Genomic DNA, 14,963 nt, shown 5'->3' with positions numbered 1-14,963 from the left:
GCCTTGAGACCGAAGATAGCATTCCGGTGAGCAATTCCGGGAACATTGAGCATCTTCGTAAGTTTTACCCATAAGGCGCGGTTGCCAGAACCTGTTCCGGCAACCACCTTTTGTACAAGTCTTGCCGCTGTTGCATGTAATCCTTTGTACAAAGCCGTGCGCAGACCCCGTGCATAAGTAAAGCTCATATGCTCCGCACATCTTGTCAATTTCATGCTTTCTATTTTTTGCATATGTGATCTGACACTTTGTGCAGCACCTACTCCCCGGTAAGCAATAACGAGCCGTAAGGCTCCATATCTTTATTTTCTCCTCTTTCTTTTTTCTCAAGGAAAGGAAGGTTCCCTCGCCCACAAGTTTGCCGGGGGGGAAAGGAGAAGATAATGGTATGGACCAGGTGTCGTTCAAGAAAGTTTCGCCTTACCGGGAAGCAAACAACAGAAAAGCTAAGTTACCAAAGTTTGAGCAATCAGATTTTTTAAATTTTTAAGTTATCTCCCTTGAACGACCGCACTTTGTATGGAAAACCTGTGCGCGGAGGAACCAACTCGTAGCTAGTTGCGCCCTTACTTTGTTTCGAGTCCGCTCAACAACTTAAGTGAGCTGCGACTAGTTGCGACAAGGTTTCTTGTCGGTAGCGGCACCGCCAGCAGGCTGCTGACGTCCCGCACTCAGCGCTCGCGGCTAAGGTGCCTGCACCGGCAAGTTCCCTAAAAGCGTAGGGCAAAAACATACAAAGCGAGGAATCAAGTAAAGGGAATAACATTGCAATCATTACCCGGAATAGAGTTATATTACAAGGTAGCTTGTCGCAGCTCTAACAGATTGTTCTCATAACATGACCAGCAGCGACAAGAAAAGAAGAAAATGGGCGGCCTAGTCTACGCGATCGCCCTCAATCCTCTTGATCCCGCTCACCTTATCCACAATGGGTGCGACAAGGGTCTTGAGCGCCTCCAGATCAGCATCCGGCGGCAGGGTCTTGAGGACGTTGGTGAGGTTGAGGCCCGGGTTGCGGAAGGCCACCTTCACCAACACCTTTTGAAGAGCTCCCGCGCAGATCTTGCGCGACTCGTCGGCCAGCTGCTTTGGGATCTTCTCCCAGAGCCGCTGGAGGGCCGTCGCCACGCCTTTGAAGAACAAGGTGAGCTTGGCGCTGGGTTGGAGGTTCTCATCAGAGGGATACCCAAGATCCTCCACCCCCAGCTGCGCCAGCTCCCTGTCGATATCTGCGGCAGCATTCACGAGACCCTCCGTCCAGTGCTCCACTTTCTCCCTAAAAGCATTCTGGGCGGCGGCAGCACTCGCCAGCAGCGCCTTGTCGCCCTTGAACTCCTCCTTCAAGGCCACCTCCTGCTCCCTGGCGCCGTCCAGCGTCTTGGTCAAAGTGGTCAGCTTCAACTCAAGATCTGCGTTGGAGTCCTTGGCGGCGCTAAGCTCTTTGCCCTTCTTGGCGAGACGAACCTGCAGCTCTGAGTTGCTGTGGGCGTCCTTCTCCCGCTCACGCTTGAGCGCGGCAAGCTCTTCACCACTCGCCTTGAGATCGGCCTCCAGCTGCGCCACCTTCGTCTACAGCTCCTTCTTGGTGGCCTCGGCAACTGCGGCAGCATCCTCTGCTTGCTTAAGGGCTCCGCCGAATTTTTGCTCACGCGCGGCAAGCTCCTCCTCGTGGCTGTCGAGGTTAACTTTCCGCTGCACCAGCTCGCCCTCCTGCGCAGACAGCTTCTCAGCAGCAAGCCGCTGTTGCTCTTCAACTTTGGCCTTCTCGAGGAAGAAGGCCTTCTACTCTTCGGCGAGTTGCTCCCGCTCCTCTGCCAGGGACCGGAGAGCTTCCTGGTTGAGACCCCGGAGCTCCTCCACGCGCTTCTCGATGTCCGCTCCCGCCTTCGCGACAAGCACCTCGCGGGATTCCAGCTTGGCTTGCCGCACACGGTAGAGCGACAACAGCTTTCATAGCAGCCGCTCCTCCTCAGGCTTGCCGCTGCTGCTGCTCGGCGCATCAACTAGCGTCAGCCCAGCGGAGGCGAGCACCTCTCCATCAAAGCTCTCTCCCTCGACCGGCGCCCTGGAGCTTGACGCCCAGGGGAGGTTGATGAAGACGCCATCGCCGGCCTTCAAGTAGACGCCTGGCTGGGGCTCTTCGGAGCCTGGCGCTGCGGCAGCAGCGGACGGGTCGGCGGTCGACGTAGCACCTAATGCTCCTGCGGCCTCAGGGCCATTAGTGCGATCGCCAGACCCCTCGCCAGCCTGCGGCGGCAGCTTTGGCGGCCTCGTCGCCGACGGGATCATCAGCGCTGGCTGCTTCTTCAGTGGCAGCGGCGTCGTCGGCAGCAACCTCGGTCTCCATCGGCTCCGCAGCAGATGGGTCTGATGGCCGGAAAAGTGAGAAAAGTCAAGCAAATACCAAAAAAGAAGAAGAACCCAAGGGAAGCTTTGAAGAGAAGATTACCTGTAATGGGTTCGGCAGTCGTAGTCTCCGCCGCCGGGGGGACGCTGGTGCTGTCCCTTGCCGGAGAACTCTCCCTTGTCGGAGGACTCTCCCTTGGCATTTCGGGGGCGGCCTCCGGGCGCTCCTGGTGGGGCTGCTCTGCTCCTACACAAACCAACAGTCAGATGTCAGCAAAGAAAGAGTATCCATGCGCTCCTAACAGCGGAAAGCGAACCATATACTTACGCTAGGGGCTGCTCTGGAGAACAGTTGCTGGGTCCGGCAAGGTTGTCTCGGACGCACCCCCTGCTGTCGCGGTGGGTTCGTCCTTGATGACAATCACCGGGACCTTGGCTCTCTTCGCTGCTCTCTGGGCCAGAGTCCTGAAAAGGAATAAGTTCAGAGTAAAGCAAATGAGATACAAGACAAAACAGCAAGAATTGAAGAACTACAAGTACAACAAGAGAATCTTACTCTTCTTCTTCCTCGTCGTCCCTGAACGCAGAGAAGTCGAAGTCCGGCTCACGTCCGGCGCGAGGAGGCGGAGGAGTAGTTTTCCTTGGCCGCTTGGCGGGAACAGTGGCGGTGGTCTGAGACGACCCCGCTCCGGCTGCCGCCGCGGCGTGAGAAGCGGTAGGAGCAGAAGCGGTGGTCCGGGTGGACCCCGCTCCAGTTGCCGCAGCAGCGTGAGGTGCTCCCGCAGCAACAGTGCTTGCCGTGGTGGAGCGTGTCGCACGGCGCGGCGACTGTTCACTCGCCCGCCGCCCCGCTACGTCCCCGGCCTTGTAGAGACGCCTTCTTGGTGGGGATGGAGGCTCTGCTTGCGGCGAGCTGCCTGAAGATGAGGAGGAAGAGGAGTTGATCTCCAGTGAGCCGCTCATATCCTCGGCGGGCTCGCTCGACTCAATGTCATGCCCGGCAAGCTCTTTCTCGCCGACGAGCTCCTCTCGCTCGGCACGGCTTGCCTCCTCTGCCTCCTCCATGGTGAATCGAAATTCGCCCGCGGCTGCGGCTGCCGCCGCCTCTTCCAGCCTAGTGGCGATGCATGTCATCTCCGCATCGGTGGTGTCACGGGTGAGGCTATTCTTTTCGTTGGAGCGGACCGGCACTTCTACCAAACCGTCAAAGAACTCCTGCACGACGTCGTCTGCAGGCTCTTGCCAAGTTGGGACAATTCCATGCGAATCGCACAGCGGCATCATTGCACGGATGCGGTCGAGCGCGGAGTTGTTGCACAGCGGAACGACACCCTTCGGCAACCTGAACACTTCGGGATGTTGAGGGTCGTACTTGAACAGCTCCTGGAGCATCGCGTTAAGCTCCAGAACAGTGAAGTTGAAGTTGAGGCCCGGACGCAGCCTCATGATATCCGCCGCATTCTTGAATTCCCAGGCAGGTCTCCTCCGTTCCTGCAGGGGGGCGATGCGGCGGCGAAGAAAATCTGCGCCAACAGCGCCTACAGTGAGCCCGGCAAGCCTGAGGCGTTGGATCCGGGTGACGGCAATCTTCAGCCTATCGTCTTCCGGAGCCACGTCACTCCAATCGCTGCCGCGTGCTACTGGGGCTTGGCGCCGGGCGGTAAACGTCTGCGGGTTCTCCTCGACAATCCAGCACCAGTCTGCTCTCCATTCCTCCCACTTGCCGCGGAACTCTCCCTCCAGATAAGTGTCCTTCTTGCCGGCCCTCGAGATCCAGGCGATTCCGCCGGATAAAGGCTCTCCTCTCTCTACTCGGGGCATAAAGAAGTGGCGAAAAAGGGCTACATTGGGATAGACTCCGACAAAGTTTTCGCAGAGATGTGCGAAAACTGCCATGGTCAGAACAGCATTGGGGGTGAAGTCAAGGAGGCGGAACCCGTAGGTGTTCATAATATTGCAGAAAAACTCAGAGAAGGGCAGGCAGAGCCCGCAATAGAAGAACAAGGCGAAGAAAGGATATCCGTTTGGAGCCATTTTCCAAGCGGCGGCTGGAAGTACCTTCGTGCGCGGATGCGCTCGCGTCTCCGTCGACCAGAAGAGGTAGTAATTCTCCCTCGGCTCCCTCGCGGCGAGCTTGGGGGGGAAGATTGCCCGCTTCTTTCGCAGCGCCGCAAGCTGCTGCGCCTCGGTCGACTTCACAACCTTCCCTTTGTCGGCCCTCGGAGCCATGGCGGAACTGGTGGAGGAGGTCGACGGCGTTGGTGGTGCTGGTGGCGATGGGGGCGGGGCGCTGCTCTCTTTCAGCTTTAGGAAGACGAGGGAGCGGCGGAGGTTTCCGAGATTGGAGTAGCAACCGGCGAATGGGCGAACTACCCCTGTTTCCCATGCTTACAAAGAGGGAGGGGGCGGACGTTCCGCCTTTCCGAATAAAGAAACCACCCATGATCTATCCCACGACGCCGCATTCAACGCGTGCCGTTCGGGGAGGGCGCGGTGGATACGGGGAGAGATACGGCGTAACCCAGGCCGCGCGTGCCCGTGCCCTGTTTTGGGCCTGGCCCAACAGCGCTCGGCACCGTGTATGACCCAGGCCCGGGGGCTCCTGTCGGTGTACTAGAGTAGGGGTACCCTAGTATCCCGAACTTGTGCACGGGCAGTCGCAGCATCCCGCGGCAAGGCTTGCCGGGTGACCGCCAAGGTCCTCCGTGGTTCCTTTGGAGCCATTCAAGGACAAAGTATCCAAGCCAAGGAGACAAGACCCCGGCAAGAGGAGCTTCTCGGGAAGGCCAACCAAGGCATCTCAAGGAACTTGCCGCGACGCGCCACGCGTCCCGGCAAGGCCCGGTGAGCGACAAGCTCCCGGACGCGACAAGACAACGACCGCGGCAAGGCGCTTGCCACGGCAAGCCGCCACTCTGTGTCCGCGCTCCAGCACATCCACCAACGTGTCGCTCTGGGACCCTTCCAGGCGTACGTGGCGGGAGGCTGTGCAGCCAGCGGTGCGCGGTGGCAAGCGGCGCTGACAAGATTGCCATCGTGGTGAGCGGTGGCGTCCCTGACGGTCCCTTTTGCACTATTTAGGCGACGCAGATGGGCATTTAATGCCCGGGTCCCCTGCCGTCAGGGTTAGGTATGATACACTGTAGCAGGTAGCTGTACCAACCGCAACACCTTTCCATTTTTACCCTTGACGTTGCCACCTGTCGGTGACCCCTTGAGCATATAAAAGGAGGCCCATGCGCAACGTAGAGGGGGGAGAGAGGAAGAGAACACTCATGCTCGGTCTCGTTAGCTGCTGGGGTGTACTGTAGCACTCCGCACTCCCGAGCAAGAACTCAATACAAACTACAAAGCAGGAGTAGGGTTTTACGCATCCGTGCGGCCCGAACCTGGGTAAACTTCTCGTGTGCTTCGCCTCGATCTGCTCTTCGTGCGACCCTCGCCCCCGCCGAACCGAAAGGGACTCGGTCCGCCGGTCCCATAGGTGCTTGTGGATTAGTCCCCCGACACCTGTGTGTCATTGAGAAACGCCATGTAAATTACTTTACTTTATTGCTAAACGTGTTAGCCATAGTAGTAGAAGTAATAGTTGGCGAGAAAATTCATGGAGACACGATGATGGAGATCATGGTGTCATGCCGGTGACAAGATGATCATGGAGCCCCAAGATGGAGATCAAAGGAGCTATGTGATATTGGCCATATCATGTCACTATTATTATTTGATTGCATGTGATGTTTATCATGTTTTTGCATCTTGTTTACTTAGAACGATGGTAGTAAATAAGATGATCCCTCATAATAATTTCAAGAAAGTGTTCCCCCTAACTATGCACCATTGCGACAGTTCGTTGTTTCGAAGCACCACGTGATGATCGGGTGTGATAGATTCCAACGTTCACATACAACGGGTGTAAGACAGATTTACACATGCAAACACTTAGGTTGACTTGACGAGCCTAGCATGTACAGACATGGCCTCGGAACACAGAAGACCGAAAGGTCGAGCATGAGTCGTATAGAAGATATGATCAACATGAAGATGTTCACCGATGTTGACTAGTCCGTCTCACGTGATGATCGGACACGACCTAGTTAACTTGGATCATGTTATACTTAGATGACTGGAGGGATGTCTATGTGAGTGGGAGTTCATTAAATAGATGAACTTAATTATTATGAACTTAGTCTAAAATCTTTACAATATGTCTTGTAGATCAAATGGCCCACGTTGTCCTCAACTTCAACGCGTTCCTAGAGAAAACCAAGCTGAAAGACGATGGCAGCAACTATACGGACTGGGTCCGGAACCTGAGGATCATCCTCATAGCTGCCAAGAAAGATTATGTCCTAGAAGCACCGCTAGGTGACGCACCCGTCCCACAGAACCAAGATGTTACGAACGCTTGGCAGACACGTGCTGATGATTACTCCCTCGTTCAGTGCGGCATGCTTTACAGCTTAGAACCGGGGCTCCAAAAGCGTTTTGAGAGACACGGAGCATATGAGATGTTCGAAGAGCTGAAAATGGTTTTTCAAGCTCATGCCCGGGTCGAGAGATATGAAGTCTCCGACAAGTTCTTCAGCTATAAGATGGAGGAAAATAGTTCTGTCAGCGAGCACATACTCAAAATGTCTGGGTTGCATAACCGCTTGACTCAGCTGGGAGTTAATCTCCCGGATGACGCGGTCATTGACAGAATCCTTCAGTCGCTTCCACCGAGCTACAAGAGCTTTGTGATGAACTTCAATATGCAGGGGATGGAAAAGACCATTCTTGAAGTATTTGCAATGCTAAAATCAGCAGAGGTAGAAGTCAAAAAGGAACATCAAGTGTTGATGGTGAATAAAACCACTAAGTTCAAGAAAGGCAAGGGTAAGAAGAACTTCAAGAAGGACGGCAAGGGAGTTGCCACGCCCGGCAAGCAAGCTGCCGGGAAGAAGCCAAAGAATGGACCCAAGCCCGAGACTGAGTGCTTTTATTGCAAGGAGAGTGGTCACTGGAAGCGGAACTGCCCCAAATACTTAGCGGACAAGAAGGCCGGCAAAACGAAAGGTATATGTGATATACATGTAATTGATGTGTACCTTACCAGTACTCGTAGTAGCTCCTGGGTATTTGATACCGGTGCAGTTGCTCACATTTGTAACTCAAAGCAGGAGCTACGGAATAAGCGGAGACTGGCAAAGGACGAGGTGACGATGCGCGTCGGGAATGGTTCCAAGGTCGATGTGATCGCCGTCGTCACGCTACCTCTACATTTACCTACGGGATTAGTTTTGAACCTCAATAATTGTTATTTAGTGCCAAGTTTGAGCATGAACATTGTATCAGGATCTCGTTTAATACGAGATGGCTACTCATTTAAATCCGAGAATAATGGTTGTTCTATTTATATGAGAGATATGTTTTATGGTCATGCTCCGATGGTGAATGGTTTATTCTTAATGAATCTCAAGCGTAATGCTACACATATTCATAGTGTGAGTACCAAAAGATGTAAGGTTGATAATGATAGTCCCACATACTTGTGGCACTGCCGCCTTGGTCACATAGGTGTCAAACGCATGAAGAAGCTCCATGCGGATGGACTTTTAGAGTCTCTTGATTACGAATCATTTGACACGTGCGAACCATGCCTCATGGGTAAAATGACCAAGACTCCGTTCTCGGGAACAATGGAGCGAGCAACCAACTTATTGGAAATCATACATACCGATGTGTGCGGTCCAATGAGTGTTGAGGCTCGCGGTGGTTATCATTATGTTCTCACCCTCACTGATGACTTGAGTAGATATGGGTATGTCTACTTAATGAAACACAAGTCTGAGACCTTTGAAAGGTTCAAGGAATTTCAGAGTGAGGTTGAGAATCAACGTGACAGGAAAATCAAGTTCTTGCGATCAGATCGTGGGGGAGAATACTTGAGTCACGAATTTGGCACACACTTAAGAAAATGTGGAATAGTTTCACAACTCACGCCGCCTGGAACACCTCAGCGTAATGGTGTGTCCGAACGTCGTAATCGCACTCTATTAGATATGGTGTGATCTATGATGTCTCTTACCGATTTACCGCTATCATTTTGGGGCTATGCTTTAGAGACTGTCGCATTCACTTTAAATAGGGCTCCGTCGAAATCCGTTGAGATGACACCATATGAATTATGGTTTGGGAAGAAGCCTAAGCTATCGTTTCTAAAAGTTTGGGGATGCGATGCTTATGTCAAGAAACTTCAACCTGAAAAGCTCGAACCCAAGTCGAAAAAATGCGTCTTCATAGGATACCCTAAAGAAACTATTGGGTATACCTTCTACCTTAGATCCGAAGGCAAGATCTTTGTTGCCAAGAATGGATCCTTTCTAGAGAAGGAGTTTCTCTCGAAAGAAGTAAGTGGGAGGAAAGTAGAACTTGATGAAGTATTACCTCTTGAACCGGAAAATGGTGCAACTCAAGAAAATGTTCCTGAGGTGCCTGTACCGACTAGAGAGGAAGTTAATGATGATGATCATGAAACTTCAGATCAAGTTTCTACTGAACTTCGTAGGTCCACAAGGACACGTTCCGCACCAGAGTGGTATGGCAACCCTGTCTTGGAAATCATGTTGTTAGACAATGGTGAACCTTCAAACTATGAAGAAGCGATGGCGGGCCCAGATTCCAACAAATGGCTTGAAGCCATGCAATCTGAGATAGGATCCATGTATGAAAACAAAGTATGGACTTTGACAGACTTGCCCGATGATCGGCGAGCGATAGAAAACAAATGGATCTTTAAGAAGAAGACGGACGCGGATGGTAATGTTACCATCTATAAAGCTCAACTTGTCGCTAAGGGTTATCAGCAAGTTCAAGGGGTTGACTACGATGAGACTTTCTCTCCCGTAGCGAAGCTGAAGTCCGTCCGAATTATGTTAGCAATTGCCGCATACTATGATTATGAGATATGGCAAATGGACGTCAAAACGGCATTCCTTAATGGTTTCCTTAAGGAAGAATTGTATATGATGCAGCCGGAAGGTTTTGTCGACCCTAAGAATGCTAACAAGGTATGCAAGCTCCAGCGATCCATTTATGGGCTGGTGCAAGCATCTCGGAGTTGGAATATTCGCTTTGATGAGATGATCAAAGCGTTTGGGTTTATGCAGACTTATGGAGAAGCCTGCGTTTACAAGAAAGTGAGTGGGAGCTCTGTAGCATTTCTCGTATTATATGTAGATGACATACTTTTGATGGGAAATGATATAGAGCTTTTGGACAGAATTAAGGCCTACTTGAATAAGAGTTTTTCAATGAAGGACCTTGGAGAAGCTGCTTATATATTAGGCATCAAGATCTATAGAGATAGATCAAGACGCCTCATAGGTCTTTCACAAAGCACATACCTTGATAAGATATTGAAGAAGTTCAATATGGATCAGTCAAAGAAGGGGTTCTTACCTGTGTTGCAAGGTGTGAAATTGAGCTCAGCTCAATGTCCGACCACGGCAGAAGATATAGAAGAGATGAGTGTCATCCCCTATGCCTCAGCCATAGGTTCTATTATGTATGCCATGCTGTGTACCAGACCTGATGTAAACCTTGCCGTAAGTTTGGTAGGTAGGTACCAAAGTAATCCCGGCAAGGAACACTAGACAGCGGTCAAGAATATCCTGAAGTACCTGAAAAGGACTAAGGAAATGTTTCTCGTTTATGGAGGTGACGAAGAGCTCGTCGTAAAGGGTTATGTCGACGCTAGCTTCGACACAGATCTGGATGACTCTAAATCACAAACCGGATACGTGTATATTTTGAATGGTGGGGCAGTAAGCTGGTGTAGTTGCAAGCAGAGCGTCGTGGCGGGATCTACATGTGAAGCGGAGTACATGGCAGCCTCGGAGGCAGCGCATGAAGCAATTTGGGTGAAGGAGTTCATCACCGACCTAGGAGTCATACCCAATGTGTCGGGGCCGATCAAAATCTTCTGTGACAACACTGGAGCTATTGCACTTGCCAAGGAGCCCAGGTTTCACAAGAAGACCAGGCACATCAAGCGTCGCTTCAACTCCATTCATGAAAATGTTCAAGATGGAGACATGGATATTTGTAAAGTACATACGGACCTGAATGTAGCAGATCCGTTGACTAAGCCTCTCCCTAGAGCAAAACATGATCAACACCAGAATTCCATGGGGTTCGATTCATCACAATGTAACTAGATTATTGACTCTAGTGCAAGTGGGAGACTGTTAGAAATATGCCCTAGAGGCAATAATAAAAGGATTATTATTATATTTCCTTATTCATGATAATTGTCTTTTATTCATGCTATAATTGTTTTATCCGGAAATCGTAATACATGGACACCAAATGTCCCTAGTAAGCCTCTAGTTGACTAGCTCGTTGATCAACAGATAGTCATGGTTTCCTGGCTATGGACATTGGATGTCATTGATAACGAGATCACATCATTAGGAGAATGATGTGATGGACAAGACCCAATCCTAAACATAGCACAAGATCGTATAGTTCGTTTGCTAGAGTTTTTCCAATGTCAAGTATCTTTTCCTTAGACCATGAGGTCGTGTAACTCCCGGATGCCGTAGGAGTGCTTTGGGTGTACCAAACGTCACAACGTAACTGGGTGACTATAAAGGTATACTACGGGTATCTCCGAAAGTGTCTGTTGGGTTGACACGGATCAAGACTGGGATTTGTCACTCCGTATAACGGAGAGGTATCTCTGGGCCCACTCGGTAATGCATCATCATAATGAGCTCAAAGTGACCAAGTGTCTGGTCACGGGATCATGCATTACGGTACGAGTAAAGTGACTTGCCGGTAACGAGATTGAACGAGGTATTGGGATACCGACGATCGAATCTTGGGCAAGTAACGTACCGATTGACAAAGGGAATTGTATACGTGGTTGCTTGAATCCTCGACATCGTGGTTCATCCGATGAGATCATCGAGGAGCATGTGGGAGCCAACATGGGTATCTAGATCCCGCTGTTGGTTATTGACCGGAGAGCTGTCTTGGTCATGTCTACATGTCTCCCGAACCCGTAGGGTCTACACACGTAAGGTTCGGTGATGCTAGGGTTGTAGAGATATGAATATGCAGTAACCCGAAAGTTGTTCGGAGTCCCGGATGAGATCCCGGACGTCACGAGGAGTTCCGGAATGGTCCAGAGGTGAAGAATTATATATAGGAAGTGCAGTTTCGGCCATCGGGAGAGTTTCGGGGGTCACCGGTATTGTACCGGGACCACCGGAAGGGTCCCGGGGGTCCACCGGGTGGGGCCACCCATCCCGGAGGGCCCCATGGGCTAAAGTTGGGAGGGGAACCAGCCCATAGTGGGCTGGTGCGCCCCCCTTGGCCCACCCCATGCGCCTAGGGTTGGGAACCCTAGGGTGGGGGGGCGCCCCACCTGGCTTGGGGGGCACTCCACCCCTTGGCCCCCCCTAGGAGATCCCATCTCCTAGGGCCGGCGCACCCCCTAGGGGGCCTATATAAAGGGGGGGAGGGAGGGGCAGCCGCACCCTTGAGTCTTGGCGCCTCCCTCTCCCCTGCTACACCTCTCCCTCTCGTAGTAGAACGGCGAAGCTCTGCTGCGGTGACCCCTGCATCCACCACCACGCCGTCGTGCTGCTGGATCTTCATCAACCTCTCCTTCCCCTTGATGGATCAAGAAGGAGGAGACATCACGCTGACCGTACGTGTGTTGAACGCGGAGGTGCCGTCCGTTCGACGCTAGGATCTCCGGTGATTTGGATCACATCGAGTACGACTTCCTCATCCCCGTTCTTTGAACGCTTCCGCGCGTGATCTACAAAGGTATGTAGATGCAATCCGATCACTCGTTGCTAGATGAACTCATAGATGGATCTTGGTGAAACCGTAGGAAAATTGTTGTTTTCTGCAACGTTCCCCAACAGAGGCATGGTTCGCAAGCATCAAGTGATTCATAATCAAGTGATTCCAAAAGCCCATCAGCATGGAGTTTCTTCATGCGCTTTACACCAATATGACCTAAACGGCAGTGCCACAAATTAAGTTGCACTATCATTATTGACTTTACATCTTTTGGCTTCAATATTATGAATATGTGTATCACTACGATCGAGATTCAGTAAACCATTTATATTGATTGTATGACCATAGAAGGTTTTATTCATGTAAATAGAACAACAATTATTCTTTGACTTAAATGAATAACCGTATTGCAATAAACATGATCCAATCATATTCATGCTCAACGCAAACACCAAATAACATTTATTTTAGGTTCAACGCTAATCCCGAAGGTAAAGGGAGTGTGCGATGGTGATCTTATCAACCTTGGAATCACTTCCAACACACATCATCACCTTGCTCTTAACTAGTCTCTGTTTATTTTGCAACTCCCGTTTCGAGTTACTACTCTTAGCAACTGAACCAGTATCAGATACCGAGGGGTTGCTATAAACACTAGTAAAGTACACACCAATAACATGTATATCCAATATACCTTTGTTCAGTACGCCATCCTTCTTATCTGCCAAGTATCTAGGGCAGTTCCACTTCCAGTGACCATTTCCTTTGCAGTAGAAGCACTCAATTTCAGGCTTGGGTCTAGCTTTGGGCTTCTTCATGGGAGTGGCAACTTGCTTGCCATTATTCTTGAAGTTCCCTTTCTTTCCCTTGCCCTTTTACTTGAAACTAGTGGTCTTGTTAACCATCAACACTTGATGCTTTTCTTGATTTCTACCTTCGCCGATTTTAGCATCGCGAAGAGCTTGGGAATTGTTTTCGTTATCCCTTGCATATTATAGTTCATCATGAAGTTCTAGTAACTTGGTGATAGTGACTAGAGAACTTTGTCAATTACTATATTATCTGGAAGATTAACTCCCACTTGATTCAAGCAATTGTAGTACCCAGACAATCTGGGCACATGCTCACTGGTTGAGCTATTCTCCTCCATCTTGTAGGCAAAGTATTGCCAGAGGTCTCATACCTCTCGACATGGGCATGAGTATGAAATACCAATTTCAACTCTTGGAACATCTCATATGCTCCATGTCGTTCAAAACATTTTTGAAGTCCCGGTTCTAAGCCGTAAAGCATGGTGCACTAAACTATCAAGTAGTCATCATACTCAGCATTGTTAAACGTTCATAACGTCTGCATCTGCTCCTGCAATAGGTTTGTCACCTAGCAGTGCATCAAGGACATAATACTTTTGTGTAGCAATGAGGATAATCCTCACATCATGGAGCTAGTCCGCATTATTGCTACTAACATTTTCAACTTATTTTTTTCTCTAGGAACATATCAAAAATTAACGGGGAGATACATCGCGAGCTATTGATCTACAACACAGTTATGCAAATACTATCAGGACTAAGTTCATGATAAATTAAAGTTCAATTAGTCATATTACTTAAGAACTCCCACTTAGATAGACATCTCTCTAATCATCTAAGTGATCATGTGATCCATATCAACTAAACCATGTCTGATCATCACGTGAGATGGAGTAGTTTTCAATGGTGAACATCACTATGTTGATCATATCTACTATATGATTCACGCTCGACCTTTCGCTCTCCAGTGTTCCAAGCCATATATGCATATGCTAGGCTCGTCAAGTTTAACCCAAGTATTCCGCGTGTGCAAAACTGGCTTGCACCCGTTGTATATGAACGTAGAGCTTATCACACCCGATCATCATGTGGTGTCTCGGCACGATGAACTGTAGCAACGGTGCATACTCAGGGAGAACACTTATACCTTGAAATTTAGTGAGAGATCATCTTATAATGCTACCGCCGAACTAAGCAAAATAAGATGCATAAAGGATAAACATCACATGCAATCAATATCAGTGATATGATATGGCCATCATCATCTTGTGCCTTTGATCTCCATCTCTAAAGCACCATCATGATCACCATCGTCACCGGCTTGACACCTTGATCTCCATCGAAGCATGGTTGTCGTCTCGCCAACAATTGGTTCTACGACTATCGCTACTGCTTAGTGATAAAGTAAAGCAATTACATGGCGATTGTATTTCATACAATAAAGTGACAACCATATGGCTCTTTCCAGTTGCCGATAACTGTGTTACAAAACATGATCATCTCATACAATAAAATTTAGCATCATGTCTTGACCATATCACATCACAACATGCCCTGCAAAAACAAGTTAGACGTCCTCTACTTTGTTGTTGCAAGTTTTACGTGGCTGCTACAGGCTGAGCAAGAACCGTTCTTACCTACGCATCAAAAACCACAATGCGGTATAGTGATTGCTTTTTGATCTTCAGAAAGAACCCTATTCATTGAATTCGATTCAACTAAAGCTGGAGAAACAGACACCCACTAGCCACCTGTGTGCGAAGCACGTCGGTAGAACCAGTCTCGCATAAGTGTACGCGTAACGTCAGTCTGGGCCGCTTCATCCAACAATGCCGCTGAATCAAGAATCAACTAGTGATGGCAAGCAATATGTATATACCCACGCCCACAACTCATTTGTGTTCTACTCATGCATATAACATCTACGCGTAAACCTGGCTCGGATGCCACTGTTGGGGAACGCAGTAATTTCAAAAAAAATCCTATGCACACGCAAGATCATGGTGA

The sequence above is a fragment of the Triticum urartu genome, chromosome 2, assembly GCF_003073215.2.
Source record: "Triticum urartu cultivar G1812 chromosome 2, Tu2.1, whole genome shotgun sequence".
In the NCBI taxonomy this organism is placed as follows: Eukaryota; Viridiplantae; Streptophyta; class Magnoliopsida; order Poales; family Poaceae; genus Triticum; species Triticum urartu.
The sequence above is the reverse complement of the archived record's forward strand: the minus strand, read 5'-3'. Positions refer to the sequence as shown.